The 22,713-nt window shown below is 36.7% G+C and overlaps 1 protein-coding gene and 1 long non-coding RNA gene across 2 annotated transcripts in view; one reads left to right on the forward strand and one right to left on the reverse strand.

Annotated features, from left to right (window-relative positions):
- The window catches only part of ACSF3 (acyl-CoA synthetase family member 3), a 142,951-nt gene that overhangs the window by 8,173 nt on the left and 112,065 nt on the right, over window positions 1–22,713 (reverse strand). The gene's annotated exons all lie outside the window — the stretch shown is intronic.
- LOC130276537 (uncharacterized) lies at window positions 1,449–4,843 on the forward strand. Its single transcript, XR_008845159.1, has 3 exons — window positions 1,449–1,669; window positions 4,558–4,656; window positions 4,764–4,843. It is a non-coding gene; the product is annotated as an uncharacterized LOC130276537 (long non-coding RNA).

Consider the following 22,713-nt stretch of genomic DNA (forward strand, 5'->3'; position numbering starts at 1 on the left):
TGCAATCACATGATAGAACACTAGTAATATTGTTCTGTGCTATAAAATTGTATTTATGTTTCAGAGTGTTGGTCCCAGCCTGTTTAACCCCTTAAGGACTCAGGGTTTTTCCGTTTTTGCACTTTCGTTTTTTCCTCCTTACCTTTTAAAAATCATAACCCTTTCAATTTTCCACCTAAAAATCCATATTATGGCTTATTTTTTGCGTCGCCAATTCTACTTTGCAGTGACATTAGTCATTTTACCCAAAAATGCACGGCGAAACGGAAAAAAAAATCATTGTGCGACAAAATCGAAAAAAAACCGCCATTTTGTAAATTTTGGGGGCTTCCGTTTCTACGCAGTGCATATTTCGGTAAAAATTACACCTTATCATCATTCTGTAGGTCCATACGGTTAAAATGATACCCTACTTATATAGGTTTGATTTTGTCGCACTTCTGGAAAAAATCATAACTACATGCAGGAAAATTTTTACGTTTAAAAATGTCATCTTCTGACCCCTATAACTTTTTTATTTTTCCACGTACGGGGCGGTATGAGGACTCATTTTTTGCGCCGTGATCTGAAGTTTTTATTGGTATGATTTTTGTTGTGATATGACTTTTTTATCACTTTTTATTCATTTTTTAATGTTATAAAAAGTTACCAAAATACGCTTTTTTGGACTTTGGAATTTTTTTGCGCGTACGCCATTGACCGCACGGCTTAATTAATGATATATTTTTATAGTTCGGACATTTACGCACGCGGCGATACCACATATGTTTATTTTTATTTTTTTTTACACTGTTTTATTTTTTTTTATGGGAAAAGGGGGGTGATTCAAACTTTTATTAGGGAAGGGGTTAAATGACCTTTATTAACACTTTATTTTTACTTTTTTTTTGCAGTGTTATAGGTCCCATAGGGACCTATAACACTGCACACACTGATCTCTCATCCTGATCACAGGCGTGTATTAACACGCCTGTGATCAGCATTATCGGCGCTTGACTGCTCCTGCATGGATCTCAGGCACGGAGCAGTCATTCGTCGATCGGACACCGAGGAGGCAGGTAAGAGCCCTCCCGGTGTCTGATCAGCTGTTCGGGACGCCGCGATTTCACCGCGGCGGTCCCGAACAGCCCGACTGAGCAGCCGGGATACTTTCAGTTTCACTTTAGAAGCGGCGGTCAGCTTTGACCGCCGCTTCTAAAGGGTTAATACCGCACATCGCCGCGATCGGCGATGTCTGGTATTAGCCGCGGGTCCCGGCCGTTGATTAGCGCCGAGACCCACGCGATCCCGCTTCATATCGCGGGAGCCGGCGCAGGACGTAAATATACGTCCTGCGTCGTTAAGGGGTTAAGGGCCTAGGACATGACAGCCATATTAAAAAAGTTATGACTTAACTTTCTCACAATACATAGCATGTGGGTCCAATGATATAACATGTAAGGCTCACAACAACGCAATGCTGGCAGCATGTCTATGTTTGTATCACATTTTGTTATTTCATTTTCATCTAAGATATTCTCATTTAAGATAATAATGTGATATCAGAATAATTTTTTCGATTTTTATTTCAAACTTTCTCTGTAGGAATGTTAACAGACCAGATTTCACAGAAAAGTTTGAGATCTTTTATTTGACTTACCTAGTACATCTGCGATTTTAAAATGCAAAGGTATTTCAATTATCATCCAGACATATACAAAATGTTGTCATTAAGTCAGCATTAATGTAATTAGAGATGAGCGAACTTACAGTAATTCGATTCGTCACGAACTTCTCGGCTCCGCAGTTGCTGACTTTAGCCTGCATAAATTAGGTTCTCCGGTGGAAAAGGTGGATACAGTCCTAGGAGAGAGTCTCCAGCCCAATGGAGCACCTGAAAGCTGAACTAATTTATGCAGGCTAAAGTCAGCAACTGCTGAGCCGAGAGGTTCGTAACGAATTGAATCACTGTAAGTTCGCTCATCTCTAAAAATGTTATGGATACCTTACATAGCTAAGACACTTATGTTCTAGTAATCTCTTCCTGTTAACTTATCGATAAATTGTCAATGGAATTAGCATCATCTGCCTTCAATAAACAATGATTAATTATGGCCCATTGTAATTTTAAACCCCAAAGAACATGCAAAGCTTGCGATAGTCCAGCTCTGGCTAAAGTAAATTATTTTAATCTAGAAATTACAATGATCATTTCACACACCAGAAAAATAAACCTTTTTATGTGAAGTTTATGGAGTTCCCAACAGTCACTAGAGGATTTTACAACATGTTATGCAGTCTTTGTGACCTGTCAGGGCTGCTACCTTATAATTTTTGTAGGCTGTGTGTATGATGTTGTGGGCCATGTAGGGGCTATTGTCTTTTATATACACTATGAATTCGAATCTCTGACAGTATTTAAAAAAAAAAAAAAAAAATAGATGCTGCAGAAATATTTGCTGAAATGAAGGAGGCACAGCAACACACACATGTGAAAAAACAAACTATTCCCTTTAATGCAAGGCAAAGAGAAGTTTTTAAAGGTTCATTTATTTTTAACTAACCAAAATTATAGTACTCTTGTGTTATTATTTAGATAAAGTATGATATTAACAAATTAAATCCTACCACTAAAACATTTGTAAGGCAAATATTTGAAATGTATTTCAACCATGTTTGATGAAAATTTTTACATTTAGCTATAGCAATTAATCATATTACTCCTCAGTTTATCACTGATGCCCCCCCAAAAAATAAAAATAATAAAATTTATTTGTTACTAGATTTAACCGTACAAATCCTCTATTGCTCAGCAAATTTTTTATGTATATGTTGTTGTATTTATTGTCCCAGATAAAAATTGTTCCAATGACATGGAGAGATCGTACACGATCTAAGGCAGGAAAATATCATAAAATGGTGTTAGAGGAAGAGACACAATGATGTTTAATGTACCCAACGGATACATATGATGATGTAATTGAAACGGCGATACAGCTGTTCTGGCACAATACAGATATTAAAATATAATTTATACCCTTTGCTATTCTGATGAATCACGATGGCCCAAAGAAGATTTCAATAAAGAATATGGCACTTTGGGCAGCATTTCAGAAATATGGAAGAAAACATTCTATGTGGGGCAGTGACTTATCTGTATTTTTTGTAGGTTATTAGTTTTTTCTTCTTGCAAAATCCCTCGCCTTCTCCTTCTCACTCCCTCTCACAATGTATGCATTCTCATTAAATTATATTTCAGATAATGAGGAGTTGGTGTACATGGGAACTATAGTATCTCCTTCGGCATGTTCAGCTTCAGTCAATGAGAAATCCTCAGAAGAAACAACTCGGGTAAAAAAAAAAAATGAAAAAAAAATTGAAACTTTTTAGTTTGTGTGATTTTTGAAAACATGTGTCAATGAAAAGTAGTGCTGTAAGATATTTCTTTCATTTGTAAAAGGATGTTATTAGTTGCTACGGTCATTTATTAACCTTTTTTACTCAGCACAATTCTTCACCTTTGTCCCCCATGGTGTAGTTTACCCTAATTACATTTTTGGGTAGATTGCCTCTAAGGCAGACATGGGCAACCTTAAGCACTGCACATTTTTTTGACAAACATCCCTCATTATGCTTTGATCTGTAGCACCCACTGTCGCCTTTACATGCTCAAAGGCCTCATAATTCCCCTCTCTTCTTCCGTTTCTCTTTTTCTCTCTCTCTCTTTCTTTCTCTCTCTCACAGAGCAGCTCTCAATACCCCCCCCCCACCACCCCCCTTAAAAAAAATCATAAAATCTCCAATTATATATATTTGTTTCACTGTCATCAGTGTGTATCATCCATATATTTTGTTGTTAATATACCTTTCCTCACGGTCGTAATAAACATCCATAATTTCAAAGTCACCTCAAATGTATCATTGAAAATATACATTTTGACTCAATACCTACAGTCAAATTCAAATAAAAAATATTAGCCCTCTCTACCCTCTAAAAACCAATTGGTCTGTTCATTTAGGATTTTATCAGTCAATCATCAGATATTACCCTATATAACGCTTAGAAAAGCATTATATATGCTAAAATCTTTATCATCACCATTTCCGGTGGACGCTCTTTCCCCTAATGGATGGTGAGGATATGAAGTTATCAGCTATTCACCACGGCGCCCGTAAGTAGTCCGATTGTCGGTAAGTTCCTCTACGCCAACTCATCGCTATGCTCTGTGTGTTCAGTGAGCAGAGCTATGACGCGGCCCATCAATGAAGCAGAGGTGGCATCACTGCCGGCCGAAGGGGACGAGGTGAGATTAGCTCTCTGCCCATGGCACTACTTACGGGAGCTGCGTTGACTATCTTATAAGTTCATATCCTCACCATCCCTGGGGGCAGGAGCGTACACCGCGCATGGTGAGGATAAAGGGGGAAATTGATCATTGCCTTTACAACACTTCAATGTTATATTTGTCCCTCCAAATTTAGCGCAAATGCTTATGTATCTAAAAAAAAATTGAGACATTGTCATTCTAATTGTGTAAATGTTAATTTAAAATGAATATATAATTATATCCATTTCAGAATATTGATTTAAGTAGTCAAGAAACTCCAGGAGTACAAAAAAGTGTCTGTGCATGAGGCTTGTGCCGCTAATTCACCTGCAACTATGATCCCCCCCTGGTGAGTATTTATTAAAATTTATTTTTCTTAATTTTTTTCTAAACTTTTATTGAATTTATGGAAATAACTATTTTTATTTTTGGTTCCATATTCATTGGTCCTATTAGGGAACACCTGCTGCTATAAAAAGAACTGAGATGACCGAACACAATTGTGATATCATGCACGAAATCCTGTTTTTTTTTTTAAGTATATGTTCATTATAATTTCTTGTTTAAAAAAAAATTAAAAATTTTCTTCATTTAAAACACTGTAGTTACATGCTACTTTTTAAAAAGTGCCACAGTTAACACTCTAACATTCCATGTATTTACAGAACACTATCTCATCCAAACATAGTTCGTTTCATGGCAGCTGCTAAAAAAAAAAAAATCTGTTCTTCTAATTACCAAAGAATATATACATGGTGCAAGTCTTGACAAAGTTCAGCATTCTTCATTTTTTTTTTCATTTTTTCATATTAATAATTTACCTACTGTGTACTTATCCAATTTAATTACATTTATGGCTAACTTACCATTTTTTAGTTTTCGAATAGTAAGTAAGTAAGAATAAGTAAGTAAGTATATAAAAATAATAAAAAAAATTTGTGTAGCTTGACCCTGAAGAAAATATATATGTGGCTTTTGAAATGTCCTTGGTCGTGGAATACATTCACTCTAAAACATCATCCATCAGGATTTAAAACCCTCCATCATTCTTGTGAGTTCTAAAAAAATAATTTTTTAAAAATAATTTTCATTTTTTTTTATCATGCTTTTCCAGGGTTTTAAGTCTAGTTGTTTTAATAATATTTAGAATTTTGGATTGTGGGGTTAATCATTTTTAGTTAGATAAAAAAAAAAAAAAATGGGGACATTAAAGGAAATCTGTCACCATTATCACCAGCACTAACCTGTCGGTAACGACAGGTAGTGCAGGTGACAGTGATGACACTACTGATGCACTCCCCTTGTCCTGATGCGTGGCGGGGATCTCCTGTGATCTTCTACGGTATCTTTGCTCTGGGCACCAACTTTGGCCAAGGGCGGAACTTAAAGAGTAGGTCCCACCATCTGAATTCTTTTTTTCTGTCCCTATCTATTGCTAATCTATCCCTAACCCCCTCCCTGTCTTTTAAAAAGTGTTTCCTACCTTACACAGGGCTAATCTTCTGCTGCTCGGCTCCTGCTCTGCCGGAAGCCGACTTCCTCCCTCACCTCATTTTCCAAAAGTAACATTAGACTTCAGATCCGACTTAGCCCATAAAAGAAATGTACAGTACAGATGGAGCATCAGCGCGGCACTGACATTCTGTGTGCGCGCTGTCTCTATATTGTACATGCCGGGGGTGGGGACGGGCTGCGCACGAATCCAGTGAGCCAATGCGTGCAGCTCTGGCGTTCACATTGCTCGCTCCCGCCTGTCATTGACAGGCAGGGAGCGACCGCTGGCTGAAAGAATTAGGACCGATTGCCCGGCCGGCATCGGTCCAAATTCAGTCGTGACGTCATGTCAGGCTGCAGCCGGCCACTAGGGAGACCCCTAGTGGCCGGTTTTCAAATGTAAAATACAAAATTTTAAACAAAAAATAAATAAGGGATGTATATTAGAGATATGTTGGTGACAGTGCCCATTTAATGACGTAACCGCTACTGTTCCCGGGACCCAGCAGAGAGCAGCAGCAGTGATGTCACCAAGATTCGCCCATTAATTAAGCTGCTGCTGCTTTCTGCAGGGTTCCGGGCAGTAGCGGTTATGTCAATAAGCTCCGTCCGTGCCCCAAAACAGTGCCTGGAGCGAAGATACCGGAGAAGATTACGCCGGGACGGGACAAGGTGAGTACCGTTGCCGTCAGTGTCACCTGCACTACCTGACGGTACCAAAAGGTTAGTGCAGGTGACACTGTTGACAGATTTCATTTAATGAAAGCCAGGGTAGAGTCAAAGTTAACCATAGCAACCTGCCTTGTTTATTGTTCTAACATTATTTTAAAAAGTACATTACAAATCTTGTTTCTGTGGGCTACTGTTTAACGTAAATTCTGCTCAACCTTTGTAAAATATGTACTCAAAGTCTCTGATTTACATAATGACAATATTGAAAAGGCAGAACATTTCTTGACATGGAAATGTGTTTACTTCATTACAGGGGCTTTGGAATTCTGTGTTAACACCCTCTACTGTTCATAAACAAAGAAATGCTCATCATTTGTAAGGATGAGCCATAATTTTTCACGTAACTGGCCTATTCAACTCCCATATTTTTTTTTACAACAATATACCTCAAGCTATTGTTATTGTGAGTAAACATTGTGTCATTGTAGGATGCAATCATGAAGAGTTTGGGTCTACAACTTAAATAATTTTAATATTGTAATTTAATGATCTTTAGCAGACTTAAAAACCCATTTTTTTTCTCCTTTTGAAAGATTGAAGAAACAAGTAAGAAGTAAGCTTATCTGACTGACTGGGGCCTGGCAAAGATTCAATATTCCGTGCTCCTGAACAGAGGAAGTAGAATATCGGAAGTGTTCAATGGACCTCTAGGAGGAACTGCTATTTATATGGCTCCCAAATGTTTGCTAAAATGTGAAAATTGTACACTACAGACAGACATGTGGTCCCCTTGAAATTACGTTATCTAAATTGTTTACTAATAAAATCCCATGGCAAGTGAAAAATGGTCAGGAGTTACGTAGTCTGAAGTACAAGGAATGTTTTTCTCATGCCATGGAACATTTAGAGTCTAAATATATGGACATAATTGGTAGCTGCTTTACGTATTCAACTAGTTCTAGGCTTACGGCAGAAGAGCTGGTTAATATTTTAAAGTCAGCAGATTTCATAGATTTGAAACAACACTATGGATTCTTGTGGTAAAGTTAGTTGAATACAAAAATGTACAAACATGAAAGATGGCAGCCAGCATTTATGACATTTCAACCTAATTTTTTTTATCCCACCATTGCTGGCTTTACAGACGGCTAAATTAGCTAGACTAATAATTTTTACCAATCAAGTGCTTCTATCGGCCATACCAGTAATTTCATACTAATCATTTTGACAACTTTTTAGTCTATTACATTGAACCTGACAATTGTTATTAACCATCTTATTTCAGGCCAAAGGGTTATGCTGTACGTCCCTGGGAGATGTTCCTGCTTGTGTGGCTGTTGAGGCTATGAATTTATTAATTTCTTTTTATCCTGGTCTTAATTGGTCCCCTGTGAAAGGAACTACACTCAGCAGGTAATACTGTATCCACGGACCCTACAGTTGAAAAACGGCGTGCATTATTCGTCTTTTATTTTTGCTTTATGAGCAGAGGGATGACGCTATCCCTCAAACAAGTGTAGGGTCCATCTCTAAAGCGTTACCAGGTGAGTATAGATCCCTGAAGAGAGGGGACCTCTTACGACAGAGTTGTAAAGTAACTAATAAATTAATCCGCGTAAAGACCAGGAGATGTTCCATCAGCAGCAGACATCTGCCGATAATGACTGACTTCGGCGATCCATTGGAGGTCCGTCATTTAACTGGTTAAATACAGTGATCTATACAGATCACAACATTTAAACACAAAATGCCACTATTCACTGATGTCTAGTGGTCCCATAGCCCCCCCGCGATGTAATTGCCGGGGAGGGGGCGCCTATGGGATGCTAGGGAAGCCCGAGATCTTACCTGCTCCTCAGCATCTTCACTGGCTCTGTTATTGCTTAGGGCTCACTTTGGCAGCCCTTAGCAATCGAGCACAGATTTCATAGATCAATGTAATGCAATAGCATTACATTGATCTATGTAAACCATCTGATGCCAAAAAATGAAAAAAATGTGTATAAAAAAAAAGTAAAACACATTTAAAAAAAATATTTTAAGAATCCCTCCCCTAATAAAAATTTAAATATTCCCCGTTTCCCTTTTTTTTTTTTTTTTTTTTATAAAACACTGTACAAACCAAAAAAAATACAAATATTTGGTATCACCGCGTGCGTAATTGTCCGGACTATTAAATTATGTTTTTGATCCTGCACTGTGAACAGCATAAATGCAAAAAACTTCCAAATGCCAAAATTGCAGATTTTTGGTTACATTACATCCCAAAAAATGTATAATAAAAAGTGATAAAAAAAAAACAGAACTACACAAATGTGATAGCGTTAAAAACTACAGCTCATAGCGCAAAAAGCAAACTCTAAAACAGCTCTGTAGGTGGAAAAATAAAAAAGTTATATGAATGAGAACATGGTAATTAATAAAATTTTTTTAAATATATTTCAAGTTTCAATTTTTAAACAATAAAAAGAAACAAAAATTATTCAAGCTTGGTATCATTGGAATCTTACTGACCCAAAGAATAAATATGGAATGTCAGATTCACCGTATTTTGAACTCTGAAACAATTATTGCCCTACAAAATTGTGCAATTCCATATTTTTTTCAATTTTGCCCTGCATATAATTTTTTTTCTGGCTTTGTAATACATTGTGTGATATAAAAGTAAAAGTAAATCATTGGAAAGTCCAACTCATCCCGCAGAAAATAAGCCCTAGTACAACTTTGTTAGTCTAAAACAAAAAAGTTATGGGTCTTAGAATGTAAGGAGGAAAAAAACATGAGCCAGAAATCAAAATTTGCTGGGTCATGAAGGGGTTAATGCTAACTGCCTTTTCATTTTTTATTCATTTTAATTATCTGGCTTTAAGTCACAGTTAGTTCAGCTATTTTGCAAAAAGCAAAGAAATTAGTGTTGAGCATATAGCAACTGATAAGTACTGGAAGGATGAAGATTATTTCATTGAAGCAATTTACTAATCTGTTTTACTTTGTCACCAGCTGATTTAAACAAAAAAAAATAATTCAAACGGAGTACCATTTTAATGTCAATTGTTTTCAAGGTAAGGGCCTAATCGAAAAATGTAGTGAATTGTGCTTAAAAAGAACAAAATCAGGATTACCTACTGAAATCTTTATTTTGAGCTTTTTTTGTTGTGCGATAATTTTACAAGCGCATACAAAATTTGTATCTTTGGCCAATATTTTTCTTTATTCATATGCTGATGTTGTTAAACTACATCACAGACTTCACAAGATGAGAGTCCATGTTTACATATATATGTGCTACATGCTCTGTGTCACCATAACCATTATATTGCATTTGTGTGCAAAAAAGGCCTTCACAAATAGGTTATATGTTGCACTGAAGGAGACACATTCTGTTGAACCCGTCTGACTTTATTCATCATAAATTTGTAGACAAGTGAAAAGTAGACTTAAGTACACGATAAAGGTATATACAATATTTATACTGTTTTATGGCTTGTACGTGACATTGTCTTAATTTGTAAATACTATTCCTTTTACATGTTATGCCTGTATTTTTATACATGTAATATTTTAAAGCATTTATCAATAATCCATTTGACAAATTTATATATAGTAATCTATCATGTGTAATAAAAGTCAGTGGATAAAAAAACATGTTTGTATTTTTTTTTTTTGGATGAATCTTTATTTAATGGTTTAACACTTATTTATACACTTCAGGTCTTCAAACCACTGAACATATATTGAAGAAATACTAAGTGTTTACAAAATAAAAAATATTTAAAATTCAACTTGTAACTTCTGGAAATCAAACAGTTCAACCTTATAGTATAGTATAGGAAGTATAGGAAATCACTAACTGACCTACACATCCGTTACAAAACTGGGTGTGTATGTATATACACATCTACAAAGAATATTTATTGAATAAAATAGGGACACAATGTTGGAGATTTATTATAAACCTGTCCCGAGGAATACTTGATTTGCCCATAGCAACCAATCAGATAATTTATTTTTTTACATCTGGTTGCTATGGCCAACTCAGCAATTTTAACTCTGGACTGGTTTAGCTAAATCTCCCACAATTTGATTGTGTGTTCTGTCCATGTTACCTCTGTCCAGGTTTTAATTAATCTACCACACTGTGTCATCACTTAACTTGATGTTCAACAATAACAACGTATGTTAAAATCTAATTGGCTGTTTTACCAGCAATATAATTTATTAAACAGTTAAGTAATTTACTGCTTGTGTATCAACATATTTATAGACCCACAAGTGAAAAAGCTGAAAGGGATTAATAAGGATATAAATGTGGTGCATTAGTATTGTCATAGCTGTTAACAACTGAACATCGGCCTGAATGACGGTCCGGGTCATTGCTCTGCTCCATATGTTCTCGATGACGCAGCCAGTCAATTAGGCCAAAGGGTTGTCGCTGACAGACATGCTGGAACTATGTGAGTGGGGCTACCAGCACAGGGCACAAGTTACTGGCTCAGTGTGGAGAAGTTTCTAAATTTATCTTTACCATCACTGGGAGAAGAAGTGTCTCTGACGCATAGTGCGGATGAAGATTTTACCCTAAATAATGCTTTGAAAAGTTTAATATATGGAAAAAGCTGATGCTTGATTACCTTTCAGGAAAAAAACCTTATCACTGGAATCCAGTCCGATCTTCAACCAGGCCATGAAAAAGAGCTTATACTCATGGGGGGAGATTAATCAATACCTGTCCAAAAGAAAAAGTTGCTGAGTTGCCCCTAACAAACAGATTGCTTCTCTGATTTTTCAATAGGCCTCTGAAAAAATTATAATAATCTGGTTGCTATGGGCAACTCTGCCACTTTTCCTCTGGACAGGTGTTAATAAATCTCCATGATTTTTATTTTTTGGGAAATTTGATTGTATATTGGTATTAATGACCATTTTCTTTAGAAAATATGGTACACTGGTGTTTGAGTAATCATGTAACCTTGTTAACTACCTTTTCATTATAGATCACAAATCCTAGCTGTAAATGAATGATAAATCATTGAAACTAGAATCCTACATCGATATGAGGAATAAATGAACATTTTAAATAAGTAAAAAGGATAATGCCAAACATTATTCACATTTTTAATTCATTATTGTAGTAGACACACACATCAAATGCTTATATTTATTAAGGATTGAGACACAATCTTACATCAATACCGAGAACTGGTTTATAAGTACAAAGTAAATATTTACATTACATAGGAACTAAATTCACACACAAAAAAAAAATTTAAAAAAAATTCTGTACTTTCCTGTCCGGGCTGTCAAAAACATGAAAATAAACTATCATTCACGTTCCTGCATTCCAAAAGAGCCCTGATATAGCTGATATTTCCTACGGACCATCTTCTTCCTACTTCCTTTTACCCGTATAGCCACACAACGCTTCAGCCTATATACAGATGAGGTGAGACATCGTTGCTGCTGCCGGTGATAGGCTGCAGTGCCATATTACATTCAGGACAAACTGAATTAGGAAAAAGATGGACCAGAGGAACTATCAGCTGTATTGGCACTCAATGGGAAGGGAAGGTGAATAAAATTTTTTTTTATGTTTTTGCCAGCCCCCGCAGGATAGTAGAGGAATAGTCTGTACTGGACTATAGCTTTCTCGATCAATTTAATATTCTAATTTCTGTCAATGGTTACTAAGTGAAAACGGTCTTTTCCTCTGCACAAGTTTTCATTAGTAGCCAGTTAGCTAAATCTTGTACCCTTGCCAAAGAAAATTAAATAACAGTATTTTTTTAGTAAGCAAATACATGATCTTATATTTTGTATGTTTCACTAAATGTGATTGGCATACATAATGTTTCTGACTTGAGCTTATCCAAAATGTGATTCATGAGGTAAATGTAAGCAGCCATGGCTTCATTTACACAACCTATTCTTTCCAGTCCAGATTTTTTGAGGATAATGGAGCAGTGACTTCTGAACGATGTGTTAGCAACCTACATTGGCACACCTTTCTTGCACGCTAAAGTCTTTGCATACTCAACAAGGTTTTGATCCACATTAAGTAATTGATTTTCACAACATGAAATTAATAAAAGATTATTAATTGTGAAGAATCGCAGCATACATGTTTCAAAATGAAAACATAAAAATTCTAATAGCGATATGATGACTACCTTTAGGGGGAGCAAAAAAATGTACACCCTGTTTTCCATAATATCCATTAGTATATCCTTGTCCCTTATTGTGTGATTATTCCAATCCATATGCTCGCGATCAAGCTCATTTGGAATAATTGGCAAAAAGCAATACTGTAGACAATGTGTTTAAAAAAAAAAAAAAAAAAACTAAACTGGAGTACCCACTTATGACCAAAAGGGCTAGTGACATTAAAGGGGTTGATTAATTAATCTTCCATTTGGTTTATTTGACTACAAGGCTGATATAAAATATATAGAAAATTTAATTAATAATAACTACATATGGACAGGATTTGATAGTTCCAAAATCTGTGACTCCAACATTGCCTGTTTTTAGTAAGGAAAGAAGAATTTTATTAAATTCCTTTTTATATTTGGATAAAGCTTGTGCATTGCTTCTGCATTCAAGTAATATTCATGTATGTTTATATACAATTTAAAACAGTATATGTAAAATTTAAGTGACCTGCATGTCCACTAGACTTGTCAGATGGTAGAACAGGGATTATGAAGATTTTACATCGAATACCATACATTGAATTGAACAGGGCCACATGTTGACATTATAGTGTGGCCACATTTAGAGATTATAGTGTGTGATGTAAAATATCAAGGGGGAAATTTATTAAAACATGTCCAGAGGAAGAGTTGTGCAGTTGCCCATAGCAACCAATCAGCTTGCTACTTTCATTTGTAACAAGGCCTCTGAAAAATGAAACAAGCGATCTGATTGGTTGCTATGGGCAACTATCCCTCTGGACTGGTTTTGATAAATCTCCCCGAAATGTTTAACCCCTACAGGACCTATGACGTACTGGTACGTCATGAGTCCGCTCCCGTTCTATAAAACGAGGCCACGGCGTGGCCCAGTGTCATAGCAGGTCGGGCCCAGCCTCTAACAACGGCCGGGACCCGTGGCTAATAGCGCGGCACTGATCGCGGTGCGGCGCGATGTTAACCCTTTAGACACGGCTTTCAAAGTTGAACGCCGCATCTAAAGTGAAAGTAAATCATTGCCGGTTAGCTCAGGGGCTGTTCGGGATGTCCGCAGCGAAATCGCGGCATCCCAAACAGCTGTGACACAGCAGGAGGGTCCATTACCTTGCCTCCTGGTGTCCGATCGCCGAATGACTGCTCAGTGCCAGAGATCCAGGCATGAGCATTCAAGTAGCAGAATCATTGATCAATGGTTTCCTATGAGAAACCATTGATGAATGTAAAGGATCAGTGTGTGCAGTGTTATAGCCCCCTATGGGAGCTATAACATAGCAAAAAAAAAAAAAGTGAATAAAGATCATTTAACCCCTTCCCTTTTCTCATAAAAAAAAAACTGTGTAAATAAAAATAAACATATGTGGTATCGCCGCGTGCGGAAATGTCCGAATAAAAATATATTGTTAATTAAACCACACGTTCAATGGCGTACGCACAAAAAAATTCAAAAGTCCAAAATAGTGTATTTTTGATCAATAAGTCCTATGAATACAAAAATGGTACCGCTAAAAACTTCAGATCACGGCGAAAAAAAATTAGCCCTGATACCGCCCCATACGCAGAAAAATAAAAAAGTTATAGGGGTCAATTTTAAATGTATACATTTTCCTGCATTTAGTTATGACAGTGTAGTTACAACAAAATCAAACCTATGTAAGTAGGGTATGTATCATTTCAATCGTATGGACCTACAGAATAAAGAGAAGGTGTCATTTTTACTGAAAAATTTACTGTGTAGAAACGGAAGCCCCCAAAAGTTACAAAATGGCGTTTTGGTTTTTTTCAATTTTGTCTCACAATTATAATTTTTTTTTGTTTTTCCGTAGATTTTTGGGTAAAATGACTGATGTCATTACAAAGTAGAATTGGTGGCGTAAAAAATACGCCATCATATGGATTTTTAGGTGCAAAATTGAAAGAGTTAGGTAAGGTAAAGGTAAGGAGGAAAAAACGAAAATGCAAAAACGGAAAAACACCAGGTCCTTAAGGGGTTAATCATTTGGAAGTGAGATTCTCAAGTGATTTACTAGTGTGTCTGGTTTTAACACCTTAACGACCATGGACATGTATACACGTCCAGGCTGGATGCACGTTCCGCCATTAGGACGTGTATACTCGTCCATGGTTCTCGTGGGTGCTGCCCAGTGCACCCACAAGATCGCGGCAGGGACTCGGCTGTAACACATAGCCGGGACCCTGCCGCACTGCCAGGACCAAAGTAAACTTTGGTCCCGGCAGTTTAACCCTTACAGCCGTGGTCAGAAGTGACCGTGGGCTGTAAGCGTTATGACAGAGGGATGGAGCTCCCTCTGTCTTCTCTGCAGCACCCCGCCGTGCAATCGTAGGGTGCTGTGCGTGATCCCCGGCGGGCGGGGACCTGCCGCACTGCCGGGACCGAAGAAAACTTCGGTCCCAGCAGCTTAACCCTATCAGCCGCGGTCAGAAGCGACCACGAGCTGTAAGGAGTTTTGACAGAGGGAGGGGGCTCCCTCTGTCTCACTCCTGTAGCACCCCGCAACGATCACAGGGGGCTGCTGGTTACCTGGGCAGCTGGGGGTCTTTACTAGGACCACCAGGTCTGCCCCAGTTATTGCCTGTCAGGACATGCCGGAGGCACGTTCTGATATGCTGCCTGCCAGGGTAAAACTGTCAGACAGCATATAACTGCAATGCTTTGGAACACTAAGTATTCCAAAGCATTAAAAAAAAAAGGGTAAAAAATATAAACTAAAAGTGTAAAAAAGAAAGTGTAAAAACAATAAGTGTAAACATTTTTTTTAAATAATGTAAAAAAGTGTAAAAAAATAATAAAAATACATTTATTAAATAAATATAATCAAAAATAAAAATACATAATGTGTAGGATCACACGGCGCACATCCGCAGCATATTACATGCTGCGGATGCCCGCCAGCAGTCACAATAATGTGCTCCCTGCTGCGGCTAGGTAGCTTTGTGTGTCCACTCATAGCGGCGGATTTCCCGCCGGCAGTCATGAGCGGACACATTGAGCTACCCCGCCACAGCAGTGATCTCGCACGGTGTGCTCTATGTGACCCTACACTGCGTCCTGTTCATACTGCGTTTCAGCAGTATGTTACAGCCACGCGTCACTGCTAGCTGACCAGGGACCGATCAAAGTGGTCCCTGGTCCAGCCAATACAATTGTAGGGGTGCGGTATTGTTCTGCCAGCTCCGATCCTTTGCAGGCATGGGGTGGGGTCTATAATTCGTATAATGATGCCTTGAAAGGCAAAGGGGGCTCCTCTCCTTCTTGGTCCTACCAGTCGGTCAGGCAACCAGATATGGCCTAAGTTGGGGTACTGCCCAGCCAGAGACGAACAGCGTGAAAAAATATGGGTGCACTTCCTCCATTTCAAAAGCGACTTACCAAAATGATGTCCCACAAATAAAGAATTTGTGGGGGAAAAAAGCTAATTTCTTTTTTTTCCCACTGACTTTGAAATAATTCACAATAAGGGCTCAAAGTACTTACTTTTGCCCTAGGTGAATACTTTAGGGGGCCTAGTTTTGAAAATGGGGTCACTTCTGGGGGTGCAGTATTGTTCTGACAGCTGGAATGCTTTGCAAGATGAAGTGCGACCTATAATACATTATGATATCCTGAAAGCCAAATAGGGCTCCTCTCCTTTTGGGTCCCACCATGTGGCCATGCAACCAAATAAGAACATTTACATTTTTTCACTGATTTTGTAACCATTCCAACCACACAAAAAGGACTCAAAGTACTCACTTTTGGTCAGGGTGAATACTTTAGGGGGTGTAGTTTCCAAAATGGGGTCACTTGTGGGGGTTCTATATGGTTCTGGCAACTAAAACCATTTGCAGGCATGAAGTGCGGCCACGGGACGAGCAGCTCAATAAAATATAGGGTGCATTTCTTTCAATATCAGAAGCAATGTACAAAAAATATGTCCCACAATTGATACACTTGTGAAAAAAAGCAAAGTTTTAAATTTTAACATTGACTTTGTAATAATTCCTGCCAAAGAACAATGGTGTTAAAATACTCACTGTACCCCCTAGCGAATACCTTGAGGGGACTTATTTTTAAAATGGGGTCATTTGGGGGGGGGGGGGGGGGGGAGATCCTATGTTCTACCACCTTCAAATTTCTGCAAACCTTGCATACCACATAAAAAAAAAGATGTACTTTTCAGATTTTGAAAATTTCAAGTGAAATTGTTAGGCTTCTAATTCATTTAAAATGTTAATTAAAAACAAAAGACATGCTTTCAAAATAAAGTAGACATCTTAAAGTATATGTTTCATAAAATATTTGGTCAGAAAGTATAAATATTTGCAACCTATTAGTGTTAAAATAGCAAAAAAATCGTAATTTTTTAAAAAAATTTCATGATTTTTTGCATAGTAAAAAAATAAATAAATAAATAAACTACAAATGAGATCGGCTGACTTTTACTATGTGCATGAAGGACAACTTGTGACAAAAAAAACAATGTCAGAATTATCGTGATTGGAAAAACGTTACCAGAGTTATTCTCTAATAAAGTCAGACATCTCCGATTTAAAAATAACAGGCCTGGTCTTTCAGGGGCGTACAGGTTTACTTGTGTTGGTCCTTAAGGGGTTAACAACCTTATAAGTGATTGTACCACGTAACATAAAAAAGTTATATCAGCATGGTCTGAGCATTCAATATTATGTTGTATGATGGTAGAGCATAAAGAGTTGCTTTCAGAGCCAAAACTGTGTATAACAGTGATAGAAAGCATAAATTGTAACCAAGAATAAACTTAAATTACCTCAAAATGATTCTGCCAGGTGCAAATCCATGATTTTTTTTGAAACCCGTTTAAGTACTCACCCCGCTGGAGGAAGAAAATGGAATCGTTAATTATTTTATAATCTGAACATCATCATTTTAACTAAAGGATAAAACTTAAAAATATATATAAGTAGCAGCATGCACAGTTCGTTTTGTTCTTTCACTGCTCCCAATATAGGCAATCTCAGTTTGCCTGGCATGAGCACTGAAGAACACACTTCATTTCAGTAACAAACACACTGTAAAGCCTTATCTTGCTATGGCATTTTAAATGACTGTCCATCTATCTGGACAATAGCATGATAGTGTTTAGTACAGAGTGCTAAACAAGCAATTCTCTGCAGTACAGGAGCTTTAGAAAAAGCCTGATTTCATGAAGAAACCCCTGAACCCTCAGTCATTCTCTGCTAAACTCTAAAATTTTGCTAATATAAATTATTTTGTAGGCGAGATGTTTTTTTTAATTACCTGATTATGTACAAACTTGCCATAATGAAAACTGTTAGGTCCTGATAAAGAGTCATTATGACGATAACAGAAAGAGGTTTGTATTACAGCAACAGACCTGTTTTCTTTTCCTCTGTCTGCTCTGACTTCTCGTGGACAATCTAAAATGAGAATAAAAGTTTTAAAAAAATTATGAAACCAAAAAATTTTAACTATAATATTTAGTCAATTAGAAATATTGGGTATGATGGCAGAGATTTTACATTATCATCTGGATCAATAAAATAATGGGCAATGAAGTCTGGTTTGCAATTTGATGTTGCCACATGAAGCCACATAACAAGTCATGAAAATCTGTTATGGAAAAAAAAAGTAACGTTTTATTATTTAAATTAAGCAGATAGTTTTTAAAATAAAAAAAAAAAAATAAGAGGAAAATTCATTTAATATACCTTAGGCTAGGTTCACATGACAGAATTGCTGCTTGCAACTCGAATTTGGAATAGCAGGCAGAAATGAAGTATGCTAACATGTACAAGCTAGTGAATGGTTGTTACGATCTAAAATTCACACTTCAAGAACTTTGAACCCCTTAAGGACTCAGCGTTTTTGCATTTTTGCACTTTCGTTTTTCCTCCTTAGTTTTAAAAAATCATAACCCTTTCAATTTTGCACCTAGAAATCCATATGATGGCTTATTTTTTGCGCCACAAATTCTACTTTGTAATGACATCAGTCATTTTACCCAAAAATCTACGGCGAAACGGAAAAAAAAATTATTGTGCGACAAAATTTAAGAAAAAAAGCCATTTTGTTACTTTTGGGGGCTTCCGTTTCTACGCAGTACATTTTTTTGTATGAAGTTCCATACGATTAAAATGATACCCTACTTATATAGGTTTGATTTTGTCGTACTTCTGGGAAAAAAAATCATAACTACATGCAGGAAAATGTATACGTTTAAAATTGTCCTCTTCTGACGCTTATAACTTTTTTTTTTCCGCGTACGGGGCGCTATGAGGTCTAATTTTTTGTATTGATCACTTTTTATTCATTTTTTCATGATATAAAAAGTGACCAAAAATATACTATGGTATTTTTTTGCACACGCGCCATTGACTGTGCGGTTTAATTAACAATATATTTTTATAATTCGGACATTTCCGAACACGGTGATACACATATGTTTATTTTTATTTACACGTTGGGAAAAGGGGGGTGATTCAAACTTTTATTAGGGAAGGGGTTAAATTATCTTTATTCACTTTTTTTTTTGCAATGTTATAGCTCCCATAGGGGACTATAACACTGCACACACTGACCTTTTACATTGGAAACCATTGATCAATGACTCTGCCGCTTGACTGCTCATGCCTGGATCTCAGGCACTGAGCAGTCATTTGGCAATCGGACACCAGGAGGCAGGTAAGCGGACCCTCCTCGTGTCCTACACCTGTTCGGGATGCCGCGATTTCTCCACGGCGATCCCAAACAGCCCCCTGAGTCAACCGGCAACGTTTTACTTTCACGTTAGACGCAGCGTTCAACTTTGAACACTGCTTCTAAAGGGTTAATAGCATGCTGCACCACGATCAGTGCCGCGCACTATTAGCTACGGGTCCCGGCCCGACCCACTATGATGCGTGTCCCCGCGTTATAGAACGGGAGCGGACTCAGGATGTACAGGTACGCCCGGAGTCCTTAAGGGGTTAAACGTAACAGAACAGACTTTGTGAATGGAAAATATGCTTTAAATTATCTGCATAAATAATGGAGTGGCTCAAATTTCAGGCCAATATCCTCACAAAACACATTGCAGTCTATTTGAGACTGAAATGTACCCGCGATCCTAGTGCTGGCTGATTCAGTCTGTGCTGGAACGACTCAGAATCTCTAGACATAAATATTCCTACTGGGGATTCCACAGTCTGAACCTACTCTTCTAGACATACTACATGAATGTTTGGCAGTGCGTCTATTTACTTCTAGCACAGTGGCATACATTTCATAGGTGTATATGAAGGGCGTGTGAGAGCATAGCTCAAGAAAAAACAGGTGAGCTCATAAGACAAAAAAAACTTAAAATTATTGTAATATAATTGTGTTGGTCCTTAATAATACTAATAGGCAAAATGAACCACATAAAATAAATAAAAAATAAAATAAAAAAACACACACACAGCCAACTCCTATAATTTCAATGGCAATGACAAAAATTCTAAAAATATTAGCATAGTTGTTAAATCTAGGTCACTATGTACAAAGTTAAATAATACAAATTAAAAGTATCTAAATCCTACGGAATCATACAACTATCACTAATAGTTTCAGGATGTGGCCTAACCAATAGAGTTAAGATATGACATAAATAATAAACCATAAAACCGTAGTTTGTGATTACCTATCAAATTAAAGTAACATGGATTAGTGATGTGTTAAAACTTTAGCCAACATTAACCCCTTATGGCCTTATGGACAATTTTATTTTTACGTTTTCGTTTTTTCCTCCTCGCCTTCAAAAAATCATAACTGTTTTATATTTTCATCCGCAGACTAGTATGAGGGCTTGTTTTTCGTGCAACCAGTTGTCCGTTGTAATGCCATCACTCACTTTACCATAAAATGTATGGCGCAACCCAAAAAAATACTATTTGTGTGGGAAAATTAAAAAGAAAACCGCAATTTTGCAAATTTTGGAAGGTTTCGTTTTCACGCTGTACAATTTACGGTAAAATGTACAATTCTTTGGGTCAATATGATAAAAATGATACCCATGATTACATACTTTTGTATTACTGTTGCGCTTAAAAAATAATCGCAAACTTTTTAACCAAATTAGTACGTTTAAAATCCCTCTATTTGGAAAACCTATAACTTTTTCATTTTTCCGCATAAGCGGCGGTATGAGGGCAAATTTTTTGCGCCGTGATCTGTACTTTTTATTGATTAAATATTTGCATATATAAAACTTTTAATACATTTTTTATCAATTTTTTGGGGGAATAAAATGTTATAAAAAAAGCAGCAATTTAGTGCTTTTTATTTATTTATTTTTTTTACGTTCACCGTACGGTATCATTAACATTATATTTTAATAGTTCAGATATTTACGCACGCGGCGATAACAAATATGTTTAAAAATTTTTTTTTGAAAGTTTAAATCACCCCCCATTTTCCATTTTTTAAATAAAATAATGAAATAAAGAATAAAAATAATCATATGTGGTACCGCCGAGTGTGTAAATGTCCGAACTATTAAAATATTAGGTTAGCTAAACCACACATTCAATGGCGTACAAGTAAAAAAATACCAAAGTCCAAAATTGTGCATTTTTGGTCACTTCATATTCCATAAAAATATTAATAAAAAGCGATCAAAAAATCCCATCAAAACAAAAATGCTACCTATAAAAACTACAGATGATGGTGCAAACAATGAGCCCTCATACCACCCCATACATGGAAAAATAAAAAAGTAATAGGGGTCATAAGATGCCAATTTTAAACATACTAATTTTGGTGCATGTAGTTTATAATTTTTTTTTAAAGGGTAACTCTCATTAAAACAAATGTTTTGCTATTGCACTCCTTATGGTAAATAAAACATATTTCTAATATACTTTGGTAAAAAAAAAAAAAAAAAAAAAGAAGTTTTCTATGTTTTATTTGTGCTTCAAAAAGCTCAAGAGCACATTTTCCCCCCATCTTATACACAGACTTTGGACTAACGTCCAAACACAGATAGTGCAGCCTGGAGTGCTGAGGGGAGGGGGGGGTGTCAAGCCTCATCCAATCATAACTCCTCTCACACTTAACTGCCATATGCTGTTGGTTGGACACCCCCCCTCAGCACTCCAGGCTGCACTTCCTGTGTTTGGGCTTCGGTCCAAAGTCTTTGTATGAGATGGGGGAAAATGTGCTCTTGAGCTTTTTTAAGCACAAATAAAACAAAGAAAACTTATTCTTTTTTAAACAAAGTATATTAGAAATATTTTTTATTTACAATAAGGAGGGCAATAGCAAAAATTAGTTTTAAAGAGAGTGCCCATTTAAGTATTAAAATAAAAATAAAACCTATATAAACTGGGTATTCTTGTAGCCGTATGGACCTACAGAATACAGGTAAGGTGTCATTTTTACCAAATATTGCACTGTATGGAAACGGGAGCCTCCAAAATTTACAAAATGGTGTTTTGTTTTTTATTTCACCCCACAAATAATTTTTTTTTCTTTCGCCGCAGGTTATATTCTAAAATAAGTGATGTCATTGCAAAGTACAATTGGTGATGCAAAAAACAATCCCTTATATGGGTCTGTAGGTGCAAAATTGAAAGCATTATGATTTTTTAGAAAGGAAGGAGGAAAAAGCGAAAATGCGAAAACGAAAATTTGCTGAGTCCTTAAAGGGGTACTCTGGTGGAAAACTTTTTTTTTTTTTTTTTTTTTTAAATGAACTGGTGCCAGAAAGTTAGACAGATTTTTAAATTATTTCTATTAGAAAATCTTAATCCTTTCAGTACTTTTTAGCAGCTGTTTGCTACAAAGGAAAATCTTTATTTTTAGAATATCTTTTTTGTGTTGTCCACAGTGCTTTCTGCTGACACCTGATGCCCGTATCAGGAACTGTCCAGAGCAGGAGAAAATCCCCATAGCAAACCTATGCAGCTCTGAACAGTTCCTGACACGGACACAGCTGTCAGCTGAGAGCACTGTGGACAACACAAAAAAGAAATTCAAAAAGTAAAGAATTTCCTCTGTAGCATATAGCCTCTAAAAAGTACTAAAAGGATTAAGATTT

The sequence above is a fragment of the Hyla sarda genome, chromosome 6 (assembly GCF_029499605.1).
Source record: "Hyla sarda isolate aHylSar1 chromosome 6, aHylSar1.hap1, whole genome shotgun sequence".
Lineage (NCBI taxonomy): Eukaryota > Metazoa > Chordata > Amphibia > Anura > Hylidae > Hyla > Hyla sarda.